Source organism: Oncorhynchus tshawytscha, linkage group LG11 (genome assembly GCF_018296145.1).
Source record: "Oncorhynchus tshawytscha isolate Ot180627B linkage group LG11, Otsh_v2.0, whole genome shotgun sequence".
NCBI lineage: Eukaryota > Metazoa > Chordata > Actinopteri > Salmoniformes > Salmonidae > Oncorhynchus > Oncorhynchus tshawytscha.
Genome location: NC_056439.1, coordinates 5,578,348 through 5,594,916, shown reverse-complemented (window position 1 = coordinate 5,594,916; position 16,569 = coordinate 5,578,348). Strand labels below are relative to the sequence as shown.

Below are 16,569 nucleotides of genomic sequence, written 5' to 3'. Positions count from 1 at the left end.
CAGGTCCTGCAGGCCCTAGTTTTGTCACACCTGGACTACTGTTCAGTTGGGTGGTCAGGTGCCACAAAGAGGGACTTAGGAAAAATGCAATAGGCTCAGAACAGGGCAGCAGGCTGGCCCTTGGAAGTACACAGAGAGCAAACATTAATAATATGCATGTCAATCTCTCCTGGCCCAAAGTGGATTTGTGAGAGTAATTGACATGTTGAATGCACATAGCTGTCTATTTGAACTACTTGCACACAACTTAGACACCCATGCATACCACATAAGACATGGGACAACAGGGGTCTCTTCACAGTCCCCAAGTTCAGAACAGACTACGGGAGGCACACAATACTACATAGAGCCATGACTCCAAGTAACTCATGCAAGCAGTAAAATTAGATTAAGAAAACAGATACAAATACACCTTATGGAACAAGGGGGACTGTGAAGCAACATAAACATAGGCACAGACATATGCATACACACACACATACACATGGATTTTGTGTTGTAGATATGTGGTAGTAGAGTAGGGGCCTGAGGGCACACACTTAATGTGTTGTGAAATCTGTTGTAAATGTATTGTAAGGTTTTTTAAATTGTATAATTGCCTTAATTTTGCTGGCCCCCAGGAAGAGTAGCTGCTGCCTGGGATCCATAATAAATACCAATACAAATACACAATTGCCTGTACGTTGTGTCTCAGTAAAAGGGAAAATCATTCTACTCAGGAGAACTTCTACATTCCAAATCCACAAGGTTTACACCCCAAGGAGCGTTGCTGCTCATTCTGCAGTAGTCCAGTGGAGGCTGCTAAGGGGAGGACGGCTCATAATAATGCCTGGAAAGGCGCGAATGGAATAACATTTGATAATTTTCCACTCCAGCTGTTACCATGAGCCCGTCCTCCCCAATTAAGGTGCCACCAACCTCCTGTGGTACAGTCCAATAAATGATAGGACTAACACACACAAAAAACATTGTTGATCATTTAGGATTTAAAAAACAAAACATGAATCACATAGAAATACTTTCAAGTATTATTTGTATGATAACTAGTAAAAATAGATCGATAATTGTGGACCTTTTCCATTATTTTGGCACTACAGGACTCTTATTCAGGATTCGAAAAATCCGTGACTCGGAAGTACTTAGTTCTTCTTGCCTGCGTCACAATTGTTGGACCACAGAGTTTCTGTACTGCCTTTGGTCAGACTTTGGTGCAAACAACAAAACCGCAGTGTCCAATTACAATTTCTACGTTAGCGTTTTTAATTCGCGTTGGAGATAGGATTTAGTTGACATATGTTATTTAGGCAACGCTAGCTAGCTGCTAACAATGACTAACTATATGGTTTTTCACACTCAAATAGCCTCCGTCATGGAGGTGTTAGCGAATGCAGCCGTGGCAGAGATCTGTAAACTCGTAGACGACGACTATGCAGTGTTTCGTTTGGAAATAACTCAAAGCCAGAAAGAAAACAGGACATTGCGGAGGAAACTACAGCTACTGGAACTAAAGGTGGCACGGGAGCGCGCAGAGAGGACAATGCGAGAGCGCGTCCTCACCAGTCGTCCCAGTAGTGTCAAGATCCTCGACCGATACAGAGGAATGGCAAAAGGTACATTTAGCAGAAGGCCATGACTGCCGGACGTAGTGCCCTGTTCCCCTCAGCGCACGTGTGGCTTTACATGTGTTAAGTACACATGGTTAACCAAAATCGGGTGTTGGTCAATTTTTGGATTGCAAGGAATAATTCCACAGATTCCTTAGTTATCTTGAACAAAGACACTGTCATATTTTAACCAGATTCTTGATCTACAACATTTCCTATTATTTACTAATTGAAAATAATATGATGCATGGAACATAAATCAATCTATAAATAGTGTATCAAGAAGTTATGAGAAGTGTTACCTTAGTGTCAAAACTGTCAATGGTGTACCTAACCACCTCTTTCTCCCAATCACTCTCAGGTGAAGGATATCTCACTGGAGGCCACAGAAGCTTTGTGAAGCCAGCTGAACACACTACATGGAGAGATGACCAACCAATCACTGTTGATGAAGGGAGTGGAACCTCAACCCAGCACGTTATCATGATAGAGGTTAGTGTAATAGTGTTACTTTGTCAATCAAATGTGGCCCGTTTATTTCCCAAAGGCTCCCCTCAGCTATTCAGTTCCTTACAGTGCATTTTCTACATTTTGTTACATTACAGCCTTATTCTGAAATTGATTCAATTGTTTTTTTCGTACATCAATCAAAGAATAAAAAATAAAAAACTGATATTACATTTACATAAATGTTCAGACCCTTTACTCAGTACTTGGTTGAAGCCTCTTTGTCAGCGATTACTGCCTCGAGTCTTCTTGGGGATGACGCTACAAGCTTGGAACACCTGTATTTGAAGAGTTACTCCCATCCTTCTATGCAGATCCTCTCAAGCTCTGTCAGGTTGGATGCACAGCTATTTTCAGGTCACTAAAGAGATGTTCGATCGGGTTCAATTCCAGGCTCTGGCTGGGCCACTCAAGGATATTCAGAGACTTATCACAAAGCCACTCCTGCGTGGTCTTGGCTGTGTGCTTCGGGTCATTGTCCTGTTGGAAGATGAAACTTCACCCCAGTCTTAGGTCCTGAGCAGGTTTCTAACAAGGATCTCTCTTACTTTGTTCCGTTCATCTTTCCCTCAATCTTGACTAGTCTCCCAGTCCCTGCCTCTGAAAAACATCCCCACAATCTTGACTAGTCTCCCAGTCCCTGCCTCTGAAAAACATCCACACAGCATGATTCTGCCACTACCATGCTTCACCGTAGGGATGGTATTGGCCAGGTGATGATCGGTGCCTGGTTTCGTCCAGACGTGACACTTGGCATTGAGTCTTGGTTTCATCAGACCAGAGAATCTTGTTTCTCATGGTCTGAGAGTCCTTTGGGTGCCTTTTAGCAAACTCCAAGTGGGCTGTCATGTGTCTTTTACTGAGTGGCTTCCGTCTGGCCACTCTACCATAAGTACCTGATTGGTGGAGATTGAGGACATTCTGAATAAAGCTGTAACATAACAAAGTGTGGAAAAAGTGAAGGGGTCTGAATACTTTTCGAATGCATTGCACATCTACATCCTCATTTCTCGTGAGACTTCCCTATGACATTGTTATTCAACTCATGTACCGGAATAACATCCTCTCTTGTGTCAGTCTGCAGATGTAGAGGCTGCAGGTCCTGGGGTTAAGCAGGAGATGGCTGAAGGAGAAGAGGACCCACGGCACAGCAGAGACTGCCAGACTGCAGTGGCTGGAGCACCCCCTGTAGCCAAGGAGGACCCAACCACCGCCCCAGCACAGCCTAGCAGCATCACGGAGGTCAGTGGAACACAGAACACCATCTTCAAGACAGAGATATACCCCAACACTTCAACGGGGCTGGAGCGACTGGGCTCTCCTCCTGCTCCCCACTCAGAGTATTTACTTTATGGTAACCATAGCCCGACGACGGTTCTGTCCCATCAGGACCCAAGTGACTCGTTACAGACTGTCAATGATCCGTCCTGTTCATACGCTACAGAGACACAGATTATACCTGGTGACATGCCTGTGGGCTTAGATACACAGTCTAATCCAATGAGAGGGGACTGGAACCGGTACAGTAGTAGTATATACTCTGAAAAGTGCCTGGATGAGAAAGGGGAGGGTCTGGCCTTAGATGATGTGAAAGTGGAAGGCGACGCTCTGAAATGGAATGAAGACGAGACTCATTTAGGAGAAGGACACTCGCAGGGCAACAGCAGTGACTTCTTAGACTACAGGGAAAGCTTGGAGACAAATCTAAATGTTGGGACCCACTCCCCTTTACACAAGTTCAGGGATCACAACCCAGTGTCCACGTCAATGGGGCCTTCCGATTCACACAGCCATGTCCTTTTCAATCAGGTATTGAATTCAAACGACAGGGTTAGAGCCCAGGCTCTGGGTGGGGGAGCAACATCAGGAAAAAGTAAAGAGAAACGGTTCCTCTGCGCGTTCTGTAACAAAGGCTTCAGCTGCCCCCAGAAGGTGGAGATCCACCAGAGGGTCCACACAGGGGAGAAACCCTACAGCTGTACCCAGTGTCATATTCGCTTCGCCCAGGCTGGTGACCTGAAGAGGCACCAGAGGGTCCACACAGGGGAGAAACCCTTCAGCTGTACCCAGTGTAACATGCGCTTTGCCCATGCTGGCAACCTGAAGAGACACCAGAGGGTCCACACAGGGGAGAAATAATACAGCTGCCACCAGTGTGAGAAGAGATTCTACCGCCAGCACCAGCTGAAGATGCACCTGAAGGTCCACACGGGAGAGGTGGTTCGCACTGCAGGAAGAGGTTCTCAGAGAGGAGCTACTTCAGGATACACCAGCAGAAAACCATTCCACTCAATAGCTTCTGACGTTTAGATCAAACCCTGCATTAAAGACAAAGTTGAATTGTCAAAAGATCCGCAGTTGAATTTGGAATTACGAGAGTAACATGTTTTAGTGTTGAATATTCGGGAGGAATGTTGCTTCCAGACGTGTGATATACGCTGAGTGTACAAAACATTAGGAACAACTGCTCTTTCCACAAATGCAGGTGAAACCTACAGTATGATCCCTTATTCATGTCACTTGTTAAATTCACTTCAATCAGAGTAGATGAAGAGCAGGAGACTGGTTAAAGAATATTTTTTTAAGCCTTGAGAAAATTGAGGCATGGATTATGTACAGTGGGTCAGCCAACAATTGTGCAAGTTCTCCCACTTAAAAAGATGAGGCCTGTAATTTTCATCATAGGTACACTTCAAATATGACAGACAAAATGAGGAAAAAAAATCCAGAAAATCACATTGTAGGATTTTTTATGAATTTATTTGCAAATTATGGTGGAAAATAAATAAGTATTTGGTCCCCTACAAACAAGCAAGATTTCTGGCTCTCACAGACCTGTAACTTCTTCTTTAAGAGGCTCCTCTGTCCTCCACTCGTTACCTGTATTAATGGCACCTGTTTGAACTTGTTATCAGTATAAAAGACACCTGTCCACAACCTTAAACAGTCACACTCCAAGCTCCACTATGGCCAAGACCAAAGAGCTGTCAAAGGACACCAGAAACAAAATTGTAGACCTGCACCAGGCTGGGAAGACTGAATCTGCAATAGGTAAGCAGCTTGGTTTGAAGAAATCAACTGTGGGAGCAATTATTATGAAATGGAAGACATACAAGACCACTGATAATCTCCCTCGATCTGGGGCTCCACGCAAGATCTCACCCCGTGGGGTCAAAATGATCACAAGAACGGTGAGCAAAAATCCCAGAACCACACGGGGGGACCTAGTGAATGACCTGCAGAGAGCTGGGACCAAAGTAACAAAGCCTACCATCAGTAACACACTACACCGCCAGGGACTCAAATCCTGCAGTGCCAGACATGTCCTCCTGCTTAAGCCAGTACATGTCCAGGCCCGTCTGAAGTTTGCTAGAGAGCATTTGGATGATCCAGAAGAAGATTGGGAGAATGTCATATGGACAGATGAAATCAAAATATAACTTTTTGGTAAAAACTCAACTCGTCTTGTTTGGAGGACAAAGAATGCTGAGTTGCATCCAAAGAACACCATACCTACTGTGAAGCATGGGGGTGGAAACATCATGCTTTGGGGCTGTTTTTCTGCAAAGGGACCAGGACGACTGATCCGTGTAAAGGAAAGAATGAATGGGGCCATGTATCGTGAGATTTTGAGTGAAAACCTTCCATCAGCAAGGGCATTGAAGATGAAACGTGGCTGGGTCTTTCAGCATGACAATGATCCCAAACACACCGCCCGGGCAACGAAGGAGTGGCTTTGTAAGAAGCATTTCAAGGTCCTGGAGTGGCCTAGCCAGTCTCCAGATCTCAACCCCATAGAAAATCTTTGGATGGAGTTCAGTCTGTGTTGCCCAGCAACAGACCCAAAACATCACTGCTCTAGAGGAGATCTGCATGGAGGAATGGGCCAAAATACCAGCAACAGTGTGTGAAAACCTTGTGAATACTTACAGAAAACGTTTGACCTCTGTCATTGCCAACAAAGGGTATATAACAGTATTGAGAGAAACTTTTGTTATTGACCAAATACTGATTTTTCCACCATAATTTGCACAAAAAAAACATTAAAAATCCTACAATGTGATTTTCTGGATTTTTCTTTCTCTCATTTTGTCTGTCATAGTTGAAGTGTACCTATGATGAAAATTATAGGCCTCATCTTTTTAAGTGGGAGAACTTGCACAATTGGTGGCTGACTAAATACTTTTTTGCCCCACTGTATTTGTGCCGTTCAGAGGGTGAACGGGCAAGACAAAAGATTTAAGTGCGGGGTATGTTAGTAAGTGCCGGGCGCACCTGTTTGAGTGTGTCAAGAACTGCAACGCTGCTGTTTCTCATGTGTATCAAGAGTGGTCCACCACCCGAAGGACATCGAGAGACCTGGACACTGGAGACCTTTTGAGTCAATGACCCGACAAATTGAGGATGTTCTGATGGCAAAAAGGGATGTAACTTCATATTAGGAAGGTGATCCTATTGTTTTGCACACTCAGTGTATAAGGCATAAAAAATGTTTTTGTACTCTGTTGGCCAGTGGTTCCCAACTCCAGTCCTCATTACCCCCAACAGCACACATTTGTTGTTGTAGCCCCAGACAAAAAACTGCTGATTCAACTCATTAACTATGTTTCCATAAATTTGCCCAGAGATTTTTCATTGACATTTAGAAAGTTTGCGTAGAAAATAGATGACAGTTGTCTATCGCTGTGTGTTTCCGTAGAACTGTCTTGGGTCGATCAAAAACGGCAGACGTAATATCACTTCACATCAAGAAAAAGTAACCATATATTTTAGATTCTTCGAAGTAGCCACCCTTTGCCTTGATGACAGCTTTGCACACACTGAAATATCACATTTACATAAGTATTCAGACCCTTTACTCAGTACTTTGTTGAAGCACCTTTGGCAGCGATTACATCCTCGAGTCTTCTTGGGGATGACGCTACAAGCTTGGAACACCTGTATTTGAGGAGTTTCTCCCATTCTTCTCTCGAGCTCTGTCAGGTTGGATGGGGAGCGTTGCTGCACAGCTATTTTCAGGTCTCTCCAGAGATGTTCGATTGGGTTCAAGTCCGGGCTCTGGCTGGGCCTCTCAAGGACATTCAGAGACTTGTCCCAAAGCCACTCCTGCATTGTCTTGGCTGTGTACTTTTTTATTTAATTTCACCTGTATTTAACCAGGTAGGCTAGTTGAGAACAAGTTCTCATTTACAACTTCGACCTGGCCAAGATAAAGCAAAGCAGTGCGACACAAACAACAACACAGAGTTACACATGGAATGAACAAACATACAGTCAATAACACAATAGAAAAAGTCTATATACAGTGTGTGCAAATGAGGTAAGATAAGGGAGGTAAGGCAATAAATTGGCCACGGTGGCGATGTAATTACAATATAGCAATTAAACACTGGAATGGTAGATGTGCAGAAGATGAATGTGCAAATAGAGATACTTGGGTGCAAAGGAGCAAGATAAATAAATTCAGAATGGGGATGAGGTAGTTGGATGAGCTATTTACAGATGGGCTATGAACAGGTGCAGTGATCTGTGAGCTGCTCTGACAGCTGGTGCTTAAAGTTAGTGAGGGAGATATGAGTATCTAGCTTCAGTGATTTTTGCAATTCGTTCCAGTCATTGGCAACAGAGAACTGGAAGGAAATGCGGCCAAAGGAGGAATTGGCTTTGGGGGTGACCAGTGAAATATACCTGCTGGAGTGCGTGCTAAGGGTGGGTGATGCTATGGTGACCGGTGAACTGAGATAAGGCGGGGCCTTACCTAGCAAAGACTTATAGATAACCTGGAGCCAGTGGGTTTGGCGGCGAATATGAAGCGAGGGCCAGCCAACGAGAGCATACAGGTCGCAGTGGTGGGTAGTATATGAGGCTTTGGTGACAACGGATGGCACTGTGATAGACTGCATCCAATTTGTTAAGTAGAGTGTTGGAGGCTATTTTGTAAATGACATCGCCGAAGTCAAGGATCGGCAGGATAGTCAGTTTTACGAGGGTATGTTTGGCAGCATAAGTGAAGGATGCATTGTTGCGAAATAGGAAGCCGATTCTAGATTTAATTTTGGATTGGAGATGCTTATTGTGAGTCTGGAAGGAGAGTTTACGGTCTAGCCAGACACCTAGGTATTTGTAGTTGTCCACATATTCTAAGTCAGAACCGTCCAGAGTAGAGGTCGACCGATTTATGATTTTTCAATGCCGCTACCGATTTATTGGAGGACCAAAAAAGCAGATACCGATTAATCGGTCTATTTTTAAAAATGTATTTGTAATAATGACAATTACAACAGTACTGAATAAACACTTATTTTAACTTAATACACCAATAAAATCAATTTGGCCTCAAATAAATAATAAACATGTTCAATTTGGTTTAAATAATGCAAAAACAAAGTGTTGGAAAAAGTAAAAGTGCAATATTTTCCATGTAAGAAAGCTAACGTTTAAGTTCCTTGCTCAGAACAATAGAACATATGAAAGCTGGTGGTTCCTTTTAACATGAGTCTTCAATATTCCCAGGTAAGAAGTTTTAGGTTGTAGTTATTATAGGAATTATAGGACTATTTCTCTTTTTACCATTTGTATTTCATTAACCTTTGACTATTGGATGCTCTTATAGGCACTTTAGTATTGCCAGTGTAACAGTATAGCTTCCGTCCCTCTCCTTGCTCCTCCCTGGGCTCAAACCAGGAACACAACGACAACAGCCACCCTCGAAGCAGCGTTACCCATGCAGAGCAAGGTAAACAACCACTCCAAGGCTCAGAGCGAGCGATGTTTGAAACGCTATTAGCGTGCGCTAACTAGCCAGCCATTTCACTTCGGTTACACCAGCCTCATCTCGGGAGTTGATATGCTTGAAGTCATATACAGCGCAATGCTTGACGCACAACGAAGAGCTGCTGGCAAAACGCACGAAAGTGCTGTTTGAATGAATGTTTACGCACCTGCTTCTGCCTACCACTGCTCAGTCAGATACTTAGATACTTGTATGCTCTGTCAGATTATACGCAACGCATGACACGCTAGATAATATCTAGTAATAGAATCAATCGTGTAGTTAACTAGTGATTATGATTGATTGTTTTTTATAAGATAAGTTTAATGCTAGCTAACAACTTGCCTTGGTTTACTGCATTTGCGTAACAGGCAGTCTCCTTGTGGAGTGCAACAAGAGGCAGGTCGTTATTGCGTTGGACTAGTTAACTGAAAGGTTGCAAGTCTGGATCCCCCGAGCTGACAAGGTGAAAATCTGTCGTTCTGCCCCTGAACGAGGCAGTTAACCCACCGTTCCTAGGCAGTCATTAAAAATAAGAATGTGTTCTTAACTGACTTGCCCAGTTAAATAAAGATTAAATAAAGGTGTAAAAAAATTGATTTCCGATTGTTATGAAAACTTGAAATCGGCCCTAGAAGTATACAGAATGGTGTTGTCTGCGTAGAGGTGGATCAGAGAATCACCAGCAGCAAGAGCGACATCATTGATGTATACAGAGAAAAGAGTGGTACTTAAGGTTGTTGTCCTTTTGGAAGGTGAACCTTCACCCCATAAAGGCTTGATTGGTGGAGTGCTGCAGAGATGGTTGTCCTTCTGGAAGGTTCTCCCATCTCCACAGAGGAACTCTAGAGCTCTGTCAGACTAACCATCGGGTTCTTGGTCATCTCCCTGACCAAGGCCCTTCTCCCCCGATTTATCAGTTTGGCCGGGCGGCCAGATCTAGGAAGTCTTGGTGGTTCCAAACTTCTTCCATTTAAGAATGATGGAGCCCACTGTGTTCTTGGAGACGTTCAATGCTGCAGAAATGTTTTGGTACCCTTCCCCAGGTTTTTCCTTCGACCTTATGGATTGGTTTTTGCTTTGACACGCACTGTCAATTGTGGGACCTTTTATATAAACAGGTGTGTGCCTTTCCAAATCATGTCCAATCAATTGAATTTACCACAGGTGGACTCCAATCAAGTTGTAGAAACATCTCAAAGATGATCAATGGAAACAGGATGCACTTGAGCTCAATTTTGAGTCTCATAGCAAAGGGTCTGAATACTTATGAAAATAATGTATTTTTGTTTTTAAATTAGCAAAAATACCTAAACCTGTTTTTGGTTTGTCATTATAGGGTATTGTGTGTAGATTGCTGAGATATTTATTTAAAAATAATTTTTAGAGTAAAGCTGTAACGTAACAAAATTTGGAAGAAGTCAATGGATCTGAATACTTTCCGAAGGCACTGTATATAGCAACACCTCCCCCATAAGCATTCCTGTCTCTTCTATAGATGTTATCCTTGTATTACTACTGGTGTATCATCAAAGGAATTATCTAAGTGAGTCACAGAAATGGCTAATATTTGAATGCTATCTGATGTTAGCAAGTTATTGATTTTCATTAACCTTATTTCTAAGGCTACATATATATTAATATGAGCAAATGTTTTTGCCCTTTCCTGGGTAGCTTCTCAGAGACATACATAATATGGAAAAGAACAAACAAACGAGAAAAAAAAACATTCAGCAGTCCATTAATCAGTTGGTGTGTGTGTGTTTTCTGCGGGGGGACAATAAGCCTGTCATAGTGGATGTAAGCAATGTACCCACACGCTTTGGCAGCTTTCATGGCTGGGACAAGTTATTTTTCTCTTCTGGTGCACAGCTTCGAGAACTTGAAGATTTTTGAAGAGAATAATAGGCAATTGTTGGTTAATCCAGGTGTGGAAAGCTCTTAGATTTACCCAGAAAGGCTCAAAGGTGATTCTAACATGTATTGACTCAGGGGGTTAAATACTTATCTAATTATGATATATTAGTGTTTTTTTATTTTTCAATTTTTTTTAAAATAAAAATGTTAGAATTTTTCTTCCACTTTGACAGAGTATTTTGTGTAGATTGTTGATATGGTTTTTTTCTCTCAATTGAATCAATTTTTATCCTACATGGTAAAACAACAAAATGTGGAAAAGGTCAAGGGGTGTGAAAATGTTATGAAGGCACTGTATATGATGTTCCCAAATGCTTATTTCATAACTTCCATTCAACTACTTAATTTCTTTCCCAAGACACTTAATGAGAAAATGAATGTTGTTTATGATGCAGATTTGTAGTTTACGTGTATGTGTGGTTTTCATATGGTGTATTTTAAACTTATTTATGTTTAATAAACACAAAATGGGATTGTTCATTCTAAGACTTTAATTGAGACTCTATTTTGTATACATTGCATCAGATATCACCATATTTAGCATACAGTACACCCGACAGCCCTTTATAACTAAATATACAATGAGCTAAAAGTATTGGGACGGGTACGCCCAATTCCGTCTGGGTATGACAAATAAAAATGCGATTCACTTTTTTTTTACACATTTTTGGGACATTTTTAGTCCATTTATATTTAACATTGGTGTGATTTTTTTTTTTCTTTCTTGCCTGAGTAGCCTCGTTTCACTGCCAAGAATGAAATTAAACCATCTAGTGTTAAGCGAAATAACAACACAATGTCAAATACAGGTAGCCTAGTCAATTAATTAACATCCAGTCACATAAAATGTTACTCTCTCGCGAAAATTCCACTAACTGTCAGTATGTAGCCAAACGTAGCTGCTGCTCATGTTGGTATCTGTACATGGCAAAAGCCATGACAGGGAGACATAGTGGAGTGGTAATGCACGTGCATGACCGCTTGAAAAACGTTTTGGACACTACAGTGAAAATGGTTAACTTTGTTAAAGTAAGGCCCCTGAACGCTTGTCTATTTTCTGCACTATGCAATGATATGGGCAGCAACCATGTAACACTTTTACAACATACAGAAGAAGTGTACTGGTTATCAAGGGGCAAAGTAATGACACATAAAAAATTGAGATGAGCTTAAAGTTTTCTTTACTGACCATCATTTTTACTTGTCTGACCGCTTGCATGATGATGAGTTTCTCACACGACTGGCCTATCCGGGTGATGTTTTTTCTCGCCTGAATGGTCTGAATCAAGGTTTACATGGACTCTCCGCAACTATATTCAATGTGCGGGACAAAATTGAGGCTATGATTAAGAAGTTGGAGCTCTTCTCTGTCTGCATTAACAAGGACAACACACAGGTCTTCCCATCATTGTATGATTTTTTGTGTGCAAATGAACTCAAGTTTATGGACAATGTTAAATGTGATATAGCGAAGCACCTGAGTGAGTTGGCTGCGCAATTACGCAGGTACTTTCCCAAAACGGATGAAACAAACAACTGTATTCGTTATCCCTTTCCAATTGCCGATATCTGAACAAGAGAGCCTCATCGAAATTGCAACAAGCGGTTCTGTGAAAATTGAATTTAATCAGAAGCCTCTGCCAGATTTCTGGATTGGGCTGCACTTAGAGTAGCCTGCCTTGGCAAATCATGCTGTTAAAACACGGATGCCCTGTGCAACCACGTACCTATGTGAGAGTGGATTCTCAGCACTCACTGGCATGAAATCTAAATACAGGCACAGACTGTGTGTGGAAAATGATTTAAGATGGAGACTCTCCAATACAACCCAACATTGCAGAGTTATGTGCATCCTTTCACGCATACCCTTCTCATTAACCTGTGGTGCGTTATTCACAATTTTCGATGAGCAAATAAGGTTTTATAGGTAAGATGGTTAAATAAAGAGCAAAATTATTTATCATTATTTGTGCCCTGGTCCTATAAGAGCTCTTTGTCACTTCCCACGAGCCGGGTGGTGACAAAAACTCACACTCATTCTAATGTTTAATAAATGTATCATATAGTGTGTGTGTGTGGAAGGCTTACAATGATGGCAACAAAAAAAAAACATTTGAGAGTGATCTGACCCTGGTGCTAGAGGGGGTACGCAGCTGGAGATTGAATGTTTGAAGAGGTATGGGACTATAAAAAGTTTGGGAGCCACTGCTCTAGCACTTTTGATTGTAAATGATACAATGACTTTGAGGTTAAAGTACAGACTGTCAGTTTTAAACAGAGGGTATTTTAATCCATATCGGGTGAACCGTTTAGAAATGGTTTACAATTTTTGTACATCATCCCCCCATTTTAGGGGACCGAAAGTAATGGGACAAAAAAGTGAGAAAGTTACAGAAGCACAAATATCATACCCCCCACAAAAATGTGTCACTGTCCCAATACTTTTGGAGCTTACTGTATCTACACATACCCACACACTAACAAACACCTACTGTACATGTCAAAATAGTTCAGTCAGGTTTGTCTGATGGTGACTTATCATAGCTGACTTATTTCTACCCACAACATCATATTTATGGCCACCATGATGGGTTTAACAACAATTCAGTAATTATTTAACTACGGTATAGGACTCAAACGTCTGTGTGTACGTACCTGAGGGAGTGTATGTCTGTAATCTGTATCACCTGTCTCTTCCAGGAGGAGGAGGGGTGTGAGGAGGGTCTGTGGAACCCTGATGGGACCATGGTAATGGAGGTAAACCAGACTACACCTCCTCCTGAACCCCCAGAGGAACCAGCTGAACAGCACAGGACCACACACAGTCTCACTGAGGTGAGTCCACTGTTAACTACTGTCTGAATGGTATTAGGTTAGGTCATAATTAATTTTGTCTTAAGTATGGGACCATGCCATTGAATTCTCCAACCATTAGTATAGTATCAAATCAACTAATTGGCCTAATCGCCCAACATCAGTGCCTGATCTCACTAATGCTCTTGTAGCTGAATGGTAGCAAGTCCTTGCAGCAATGTTCCACATCTAGTGGAAAGCCTTCCCAGAAGAGTGGAGGCTGTTATAGCAGCAAAAGGGGAACCAAATCCTTATTAATGCCCATGATTTTGGAATGAGATGTTCGACGAGCAGGTGTCCACATACTTTTGGCCATCTATTTGGTCACTGCTCCTCCAAAGTGTTCTTGTGGGAAAGCCCCTTTATCTCTTCACCAGAGCTCAGATTAGGACACTGTTAACGATGCTATCCTTCAGGCTTATGAGTTGATTTCTGAGGCACGACAACAGTTCTGTAAATGACAAAATACAGAATCACAAAGCCATGTTGAATTCGCAATTAACCAGTTAATCAAATTAATTTATAAAGCCCTTTTTACATCAGCGATGTCACAAAGTGCTGTACAGAAACCCAGCCTAAAACCCCAAACAGCAAGCAATGCAGATGTAGAAGCATGGTGGCTAGGAAAATCTCCCTGGAAAGGCTGGGAACAAGCATGACTGTTTGATCGGTATGTCTTTTTGATCTGTGGTTTGGTTCTCAAGAGGTTGAAGGAATTAAAGACACTCATCAAGCACTGCAGCAGTAATGAAAGTAGGAAAGTGTTTCAATGGGCCTGCGTTGTTATTATTAGTGGCTTGGGTCTTTTTTAATTGAGAAATATTTAACTTTTTCTGTTCATCGGAGTAACAACATGAATTTGTGCATGAGGCACAAATAATGCAGTGCGACTCAAAGTTTGCCTTCAGCTTTTTTTGGTCAGTGGAGGAAAAATTAAATTTTGAAATATAATTTTTTTAAATGGCCCGAACAACAATGCATTGGCAGGGCAATTCAAGCAAAGTCAATATGCGGTGATAATATATTGGGCTTATAGCTTACTGCACAAACCTCATTGCTACAGTACTGTTTTTAATTGGTTAATGTTGCATAAGCAATGTGTCTATTTCACAATAATCTATGATACTGGGTTCGTTTCATGAGCTGAAATAAAAGATCCCAGAAATTTTCCATGTGCACAAAAAGCTTATTTCTCTTAAAAAATGCTGCACACATTTGTTTAAATCATAGCATTTATCATTTGTCAAGATAATCCACCCACTTGACAGGTGTGGCTGATTAAACATCATGATCATTACACAGGTGCACCCTGTGCTGGGGACAATAAAAGGCCACCCTAAAATGTGGATTTTTTTCACACAACTGTAGCGTGTGTGGGCTGGGAGTCGGGAAGCAAGTTCAGGGAGTGCATAATTTTATAAACAAATGAACAAAACAAGAGACACGAACAATGCACTGACATGACACTGGAACAGAAACAATGACCCCTGGGGAAGGAACCAAAGGGATTGACATATATAGGGAAGGTAATCAGGGAAGTGATGGAGTCCAGGTGAGTCTGACAACGAGCAATGATGGTGACAGGTGTGCACCATAACGAGCAGCCTGGTGACCTAGAGGCTGGAGAGGGAGCACACGTGACAGTACCCCCTCCCCGACATGTGTGGCTCCGGCCGCAGGACACTGACCAAAATGAGATGAGATCCTCAGACCCCTTGTGAGACCATATGCTGGTGCGGTTGGCCCTGGGTTCCTCCTAATGCAAGACAATGCTAGACCTCATGTGGCTGGAGTGTGTCAGCAGTTCCTGCAAGAGGAAGGCATTGATGCTATGGACTGGCCCGCCCGTTCCCCAGACCTGAATCCAATTGAGCACATCTGGGACATCATGTCTCGCTCCATCCACCAACACCACGTTGCACCACAGACTGTCCAGGAGTTGGCGGATGCTTTAGTCCAGGTCTGGGAGGAGATCCCTCAGGAGACCATCCGCCACCTCATCAGGAGTATGCCCAGGCGTTGTAGGGAGGTCATACAGGCACGTGGAGGCCACACACACTACTGAGCCTCATTTTTACTTGTTTTAAGGACATTACATCAAAGTTGGATTGGAGTGTGACTCCAAATCCAGACCTCCATGGGTTGCTAAATTTGATTTTCATTGATAATTTTTGTGTGATTTTGTTGTCAGCACATTCAACTATGTAAAGGAAAAAGTATTTAATAAGAATATTTCATTCATTCAGATCTAGGATGTGTTATTTTAGTGTTCCCTTTATTTTTTTGAGCAATGTATATAGAGAGACTCTTATCTTTAATTTGACACCCAATTTGACATGCTCCTATGAACTTCACATGTTGGTGCTCATGGATCCTTTTAGATGGAAATGTCCATATGTTGTTTCAAGCTGGGTGAATGACAAACTGATAACAGTTGCATCCTCTGCCCAAACGCAGTGGGCGCTCCGCGTCACGCGCCTCGGAGATTGACCTGTGTCGTGCAGCTCGCCACTCAAAGGAGTGATCAATGGGGTAGCGTTGAGTGTAATATTTCCTGGTGTTTCTGATGCGTGCCGTTTGGTGAGATGTAGACCCGGTGGCAATGGCGAGACAGAATACCCTGTCTGTCTTGTTGAGCTTTGGCACAGAGTTTCTACCTGATATGGTTAGGTTATATTTGCTATTCTCTGAGAGCCTATGTTCTGAAACCCTACTGTGCTGTAGGTGCCAAGGATTTGGTGCAGTATGTAGGAGGGAGATCCCAAAATGTGAGAAATGTACCCAAGCAGGATTTTATTCTTGTTGAATATATCAATATATTTAACTATATAGAACTATGTCTGTGATTTTTTTGTACTTAGGTATATTCTTAGTATATTAGATAAATAGCAAAACAAATATATTTTGAATACAGCT

General features: G+C 42.2%; 2 protein-coding genes and 1 pseudogene across 3 annotated transcripts in view; 2 read left to right on the top strand and 1 right to left on the bottom strand.

The window, feature by feature from the left end:
- LOC112232358 (zinc finger protein 473 homolog) overlaps positions 1-16,569 on the bottom strand; it is a 282,634-nt gene that overhangs the window by 131,432 nt on the left and 134,633 nt on the right. The window lies entirely within an intron of this gene.
- Positions 1-16,569, top strand: part of LOC112232352 (zinc finger protein 777-like) — a 125,735-nt gene that overhangs the window by 20,357 nt on the left and 88,809 nt on the right. The window lies entirely within an intron of this gene.
- On the top strand, positions 1,175-4,771 carry LOC121847780 (annotated as a pseudogene).